The sequence below is a fragment of the Ovis aries genome, chromosome 6, assembly GCF_016772045.2.
Source record: "Ovis aries strain OAR_USU_Benz2616 breed Rambouillet chromosome 6, ARS-UI_Ramb_v3.0, whole genome shotgun sequence".
NCBI lineage: Eukaryota > Metazoa > Chordata > Mammalia > Artiodactyla > Bovidae > Ovis > Ovis aries.
The window spans coordinates 44,657,083-44,663,734 of record NC_056059.1 but is presented as its reverse complement, the minus strand read 5'-3'; the positions used below and the strand labels follow the sequence as shown (position 1 = coordinate 44,663,734).

At 54.0% G+C, this 6,652-nt stretch overlaps 1 protein-coding gene across 1 annotated transcript in view; it reads left to right on the top strand.

Moving 5' to 3' along the window:
• The first annotated feature begins 1,252 nt into the window (after window positions 1-1,252).
• PPARGC1A (PPARG coactivator 1 alpha) overlaps window positions 1,253-6,652 on the top strand; it is a 717,775-nt gene continuing 712,375 nt past the window's right edge. The window contains exon 1 of the mRNA XM_015096414.3: window positions 1,253-1,722. The gene's annotated coding sequence lies outside the window, so the exon portion shown is untranslated. The remainder of the gene's footprint in view (window positions 1,723-6,652) is intronic.

Sequence of the window (6,652 nt, the reverse complement as noted above, 5' to 3'; positions counted from 1 at the left end):
ATTTCACAGAGTATTTCGACCTCAAGTGGGCAGTTTAAAAGAGGAAGTATGGAATCTTGGAAAAACACAACTGGTTTGCATAAAAATGGGCAGCATTTTTGAAAGAAAGATTCGGAAAGAAAACAATTGTTCCAAGTTTTCCTGCAAGGATTCAAACACTTGTCGGAGTACCTTACACTGATACGCCGATTTTTATTAGAATTCTACTTACTGTAAATATCTGAAAAAAAGTTGGAGAGAGCAGGCTTTTTGCAGGGGGAAAACATTGGCTATTATTAAAATTGAGAGAAAGGTTTGGTTCTAAAATGCCATTTTGGGGGCGGGGTTATCGGTTTCCAGTTTTATAACGTACAATAGACTTAAGAAAATAGCTCCATTTAAAGAACTATGACTCAAGGGGCCTGAGTTTCAATGCAGAAACTGCAAAATCCTTCTGCGTTTTAAACTGTTAAATCAACAGAATGCCAAACTAGAACCTTTCTTCCTGCTGGGGCAGTATTGTCCCCTAAATCCACTTTCCAGTTCTCTCAGCCTAGCCTAGTTTGATGTAGCATTGACTTAGCTTAACTACAGCAACCGGCAAAAGGAAGTGGGTTTGCATTTGGGATGGGAGGAGGCGGCCACGGGTGTGTGTGTGCCTGCGTGATTGCGCGCGCACGCGCGCGCGCGGGAGACGTGGGGCACCAGGAAAGGAAAAAAAAAAAAAATCGAGACGTAGCAACTATGTGAAAATAATTTCCCCGTGGCTGTACGAGTGGTCTCTGCAAGGGAAAGCAATTTTAGGAATTAAAAATAAAAAAATCTTCAAAGAGGCTGGGAGGAAGGCTGGACAGGAGGGTGCGGGGCATAGCGGGGGACATGTGCCTCCTCGCCGGCATCTTTTCTTTTCCTGTACAGGCTTTGGGCGACCCCCTCCCTAACCACCCACCTACCCGCCGCCCCCTGCTGTCCTGGGGCCCGCACGGCCCAGCAGGAAGGGCTGGCCGCTGGCGGTGGGGGGGCTGCAAAGGTCTGGCGGCGCGGGCTGATTTAGTGGCCGGGGCTGTAGTACAGGCTGTCCCCGGCAGCCGGCGGAGTCAGCGCGCCCACGTGACGGCCCCGGCTCTCCGGTGAGCTCCCCAAACAGACGCACACCCAGCCACACGCGCGCGCGCGCGCGCACACACACACACACACACACACACACACGCACGCACCCCCGCGCGCACACGCCCGCCGGCTCTGCCTCTGCGCCCTCCATCCCGGCTCGCTCATTCTCTCGCCCTCTCGCTTCCCCTGCGGTCTCTCGCTCTGCGCGCACACACCACACACACGCACACGCACACACACGCGCGCACACACGCAGCCGGCACAGGCAGCAGCGGCGGCGGCTGCTCAAGTCAGGACGAACCTCTCTAGGCACCTTCTTGAGAAGGCGGCGGCGGCGGCGGCGGCGGCGGCGGCCGGAGCACCCCTCCTCCGCGGAGAGGGAGCACCGCCGAGAGTTTCCGTTCCCCTTGCCGTTCCCTTCCCCCTCCTTTTATTTGTCGAGAGAATTTCTTCTTCGCTTATTGGTTTAATTTGATTTTGAAAATTTTCGGTTGCTTGTGTGTGTGCTCCCCCCCCACCTTTCCTCATTTTATTTGCATCCAGAGCATGGCGGGCTGCGGGCTGTCGGAAGACACCTTCTTCTCTTCCTTCTTTTACAACTACGGCTCCTCCTGGGAAACCCCTTCCAACCAGGTAAGGGGTGGCTCGGTGCCTGGCGGCGTCGCGCCCCGCGCCCCTCGCCGTGCGCTCACTTGGCACTCGGCGGGGAGGCAGAGGCTTGGGAGGGGGTGGGGAGGCTGGGGGGCCAAGTGGGTCGCAACGTCTGGGTCAGTGCCAACCGGTTAGAGGAGGTGTCCCCCTTCCCCCAGCACGAGCTCTTTGGTCTCCAGGGTCTGTCGCGTCCCTCCCTTGTCCAATCTGCCATCCAAACCTTCCCCTTCCAACCTCCCAACCCAGCGGGAACCAGAGAGAGAGGCAGGAGCCGGCACGTTACCCCGAACAACTCCAGGCAAAACCAGGGAACTCGAGCGCAACCTTCCCCAAGTCGCCGCGGGCGCCGCGCCCCTGTGCGCCCGGCGCCTGCCCGCCCTCCAGTTGCGCCGAGGGGCTGCAGAGCTGTGAGTCCCCCCGCGACGTGCTGTTCCCCCTCCACTTCCCCCGGGGCCCCGAGCCACCTCTTTCCCTAAAATGGCTGCAATCTCAAGTGGAGGCGTCCCCTGACCCCGAGGAGGGGGTGCAGAGTGGATGCTCCGGTGCCCATGACCCCACGCCTCCCCCGGCGCGCACAAGCACCCCACAAACACACACACACTTAACTTTGATGACTGTGCAATGCAGTCCGGCTGCATCGTGCCCTCGACGCTCCCCGCCGCCGGCCTGCAGGTGTGCTTGTCGGTGTGACTTGGGGGGCGCCGAGAAGCTGGGGGTAGACGCCGGAAGGGGGGGGCGTGGAAGATGGGTGTTAGCGGGCCACGGGTAACCTGGAGAGACAGGCGTGTGCTCAGGGTCTAGGGGTGCAAAAGCTATTCTGGGAGCCAGAGCGAGAAAGAGAAAGGGGGGAAAAATGCCTTTTAATTAAATAACTGTTGTAGTCTGCTGCCCCCACCGCTTGTTTGGTGAAAGTCTACAGGCATCTGTCATTTCCAAACTACACGGGGAAGTGGAGCTGGAGTCGAGGGAGGGGAGAGGGGTGTGTGTGTGTGTGTGTGTGTGTGTGTGTGTGTGTGTGTGTGTGTGTGTGTGTCTGTCTGTCTGTCTGTCTGTGTGTACGAGCACGAGTCCAGGCTGGGGAAAGTTAGGGCGGGAGGCGAGGTGAAGGAGCATCGGGGAAAGGCAGCAGCAACTCGATGGGCGGTCCGGGGAGCGGGGGATTCCCGGGCCCGCAGAGCGAGAGCTGCCGGGGGAGCTGGAGGGAGGGGCGGGTGCCGGGGCGGGGGCGTCGAAGAAAAGAACTCGGTTCTGCCCGTCTCTCCCGGCCCCCGGGGCGTCTCTTCTCCCCAGCTCGCTCGCCAGCCACGGCGGCTAGCCCGGCTGCCCGCCGCACTCGCCGGCTCTGGCGCGCTCCTTCTCGGGCCCGGGGGGCAGCGCGCTCCTGCGAGCTCCGGGCAAAAAAAAAGCCAACCCGGCAAAGCAAAACAACCGAAAAATGAGCTCCGCCGCCCCCGCAGCACCCCCCGTTTCCAAAAAGCTGAAATCGCCGAATTCGTAGCCTCCTGGCGAAGACCTCGCATCTCTGGCATGGGCTTTCCAGAAAGCGCCGTGGCCATCGAGTGAATAATACATAAGAGGGGCCCGGGAGCCTCGCAGAGGCTCCTGTCGCCGCGGCAGCAGCAGCGGGAGACGGCGGCGAGCTCTGGCCAGACTGCCGGGCCGCCGCCGCGGGTGGGGGCATATGGACAGCTCTGGGGAAGCGCGCGGGTCCCTGACCCGGCGAGGAGCTACGGCAGGCGGAGGGGCGGGGGGCGGCCTGGGGACACGAAGTTGGAGGTTCAGGGTGAGGCAGCTGGGAAAGGGGAGGCCCCGCTGTGAGTAGAAACTTGGGGGAACTGCCGAGGTGGTCGGGCTAGCGCCGGGTTTGGGCAGCTCGAGGGGGGCTCCGCTGCCCGAGGCCGGCGCTGGGTGCTTTCTCCAGGCCACCCTGCCTTGTCTGGTGGGGTTCGGGTGCTCTCCGTGCCTTCGCGTGCTGGCTCCGGATTTGCCGAGAGCCAACGACCCCTCCGGCTCCGCAAACTCCAGGTCTCCAGGAGCGGGCGTCCGGGTGCCTGCTTGTGTGTGTGTGTGTGTGTGTGTGTGTGTGTGTGTGTGTGTGTGTGTGCGCGCGCGCGCGCGAGTGTGTGTGTGATTGTCGATGAGTCAGAAACCGACGCCAGCTGGTCTTTGAGGACCGAGAGGTGTAGGAAAGGCTAGAGCCACAGTGCATCCCGCACAAGCCCGGCCGGGACTCGGGATTCCTCTGCCGCGCCGCGCCTTCCCCACCCCCCACCCCGCCTCCCCCAGTCCTGGAGTCAGATGTATTAGGATAAGTTTCCAGGAGCGTACATCCGACCTGCACCTCCGGGCCGAGAAACTCAGGCACTTGGTTTTCCTCCAAAGGAAGAGAGAAAGGAGGCTTGGGTGTAGGGGAGCTCACTGTGATACAGCTTTACAGCGATGGGAGGTTTGGCAACATTTTTAACGAGATAGGAAGGAGGTCGTTTGAGAGCGTAGCAAAGGGCTACGGCCGGATTTTGCAAGACAGGCAGTCACGTGCAAACTCCTTGGAAACCGAAGGAGGTGGGCGAGAGGGGGTGGTGGTGCCGGGCAGGATTGGAGTAAAGGAGAGAATCAGAGAAGGGGCGGGGGTGGCGTTTAAAAAAAAAAAAAAAGAGGAAAACTATCGGTCTCTTCGGGTGAAGTTAGTTTAACTTAATTTGGAAAAACCTTTTCCCAAAAGGCAAGATCTTTCTTCTGGAAAGGGAAACTCACGTTGCTAAGAAAATCGGAAAGAATTTCTGACAAAGCATTGCAGGGTGATTAGCTCGCGGGCCGGTACTGGGTGGCGCGCTACCCTTAGTGCAGTGAATTGCACGGTGGGGAAAGGGAGGTTATCTGAAATATTGATTGCTTCTTCCAGTGGTGCGGTATGAACTTTTAAGATAAAGTACAGAAACAAATGAGAGATGTACATCATTAGAGAAAGGTGCCCTCAAAGTGCTACCGAGGTGCTAATATCTGGTGGTAGGGGCAGTTATTCAGGCAGTGCATCCTACCAGGATTTGCTGCTTCTATCGCGGCCCTATCACCGTTTTCAGGGATGAAGAATATGTAGGTATAAGGACCTAGTCTCTTATTGATCGCTAGTTTGCATTTTCAGCATTGGAACATGGGCAGAGGACTAAGAAACCTGCTCCTTGACTGTACCTTCGGAGAAAAAGGATTAATTAAACAAAGGCAACCCTAACTCCTATCTTGGACTCTGGGCAGGACTGCTAGGGGGAGGCCTGGGCCAAATTTGAAAGAGTGAGACTTATTCATGATTTTTACCTGAATTGCTGCCAAAAGGCTTACAAATCCTCCATTACCTAAAAATAGCAATATTCTTCAAATATAATTTGTTTACTCCACCTCAATTAAATATAAAACCCTGTTCCTAGTGTTAAAACGTGCTTATGAAGGTAAGGGTTCACTGTACTAAAAAAAAAAGTCAAGCTTTTTATTTCTAGATCAATATGATATGCTCTCAACATTTAATACCATGTAAAAGGAGCCTTTTTACAACATCAATAGCAGGCAGGCATGTCTCCCTAAGAAGCTCTTTTCCTGGAATTACAAGGCATTTTGATTGCTTTCATTTTCACAAGAAACATGATTATGACACCTCTGGTTATAAACAAGCAAGTGAAAAAAATAATGAAGATGGGGGTTCTTCATATAAAGACCTGGAAATTTGGGAACAACTGGGGTGTTTATTCATTACTAAACACAAAAACCAAAACCCGGAAAATCCAAACACGAATCACTGCTGACTGGAAGGTTTTTACTTATCCTGTGACATTTTGTTATTAAAGCAGGGGGAGGGTGGGTTGGGGTGAATTTTTTGGAGAGAGCCCAATGTGTATTAGAGCCGAAACTGCATCTGTTACCATTTAAAAACTGGGAAATTCCATCTTATATCTGAAGAGACCATGTTGCAGAAATTTTGCACCCACTTGCCAACATGGAAAACATACCATAGTGAGAGTGGGGGCGGGGGAGCATCTGCTTAGGTGGAATTTATTTCTTCAATTAGAATGAAAACCCCAATTAAAGTGTGTATGTGAAATGTCTCTGATTTGGCTCAGTGTAGCAGACAACAGACCATTCTTTAATTTACAGTTTCACGCCTAGGGATGGCAGTAGTGCAAGCTTCCAGAACTCAACTCTGTCTTTCTATGTTGTGCTTTTTCAACCTGCGAGTCTCTCCCATAGTTGTTCAGGCTTTCCAGCTCCGTCATGAAGCTGACCGTGCACTGGTCGTTCCTGCTGGCAGCTTGGACCTGGGTCACCTTCTTTAGCTGTCCTGCTATAAGCCCAAATTGAGGCAGGCCAGGTCTATTATGATAGTGAAGCAATCAACTGAAAGTGAAAAATGAAGCCAATTAGCTGACTGCTTGGGTGTCCACGAGGGCCGACATCTGACTTTATTCACCCGATTGACTGTTTCTTTGGCTACTGGGTAGCTTAAACCTGAGTTTGCGAAAAAAGCATCATCACCAGCAGACTTGACTCCGCTTTTTAACTTTTCTTCCTCTCCTGTCCCCTCCCCCCACCACTCCTTCAAATTGCCAGACTAGAGATAGAAATGGCATCCTTATAAGGACACAAACTATCTTCTCAGAATAGACGGTGACTGTTTTGAATTCAGCCCTGGACTTTTGTTAGCCAAGACCTGTAATTCTTTATACTCACTCTATCTTTTCAAGCAGGATAGATGTTTCAGTGCAAAATCATTAATGGATTTGGGTAAGTTGTTGAACGCTTGTGCTGTCTATATTTCGGCGGGGGAGGGTGCTTGGCATTTCTTCCATGAATATGGATAGCTGAAGCAGAAGCTGTCCACTGAGGAACATTTCTTTTATCCAGTCCATATACTATAAAGAACTCA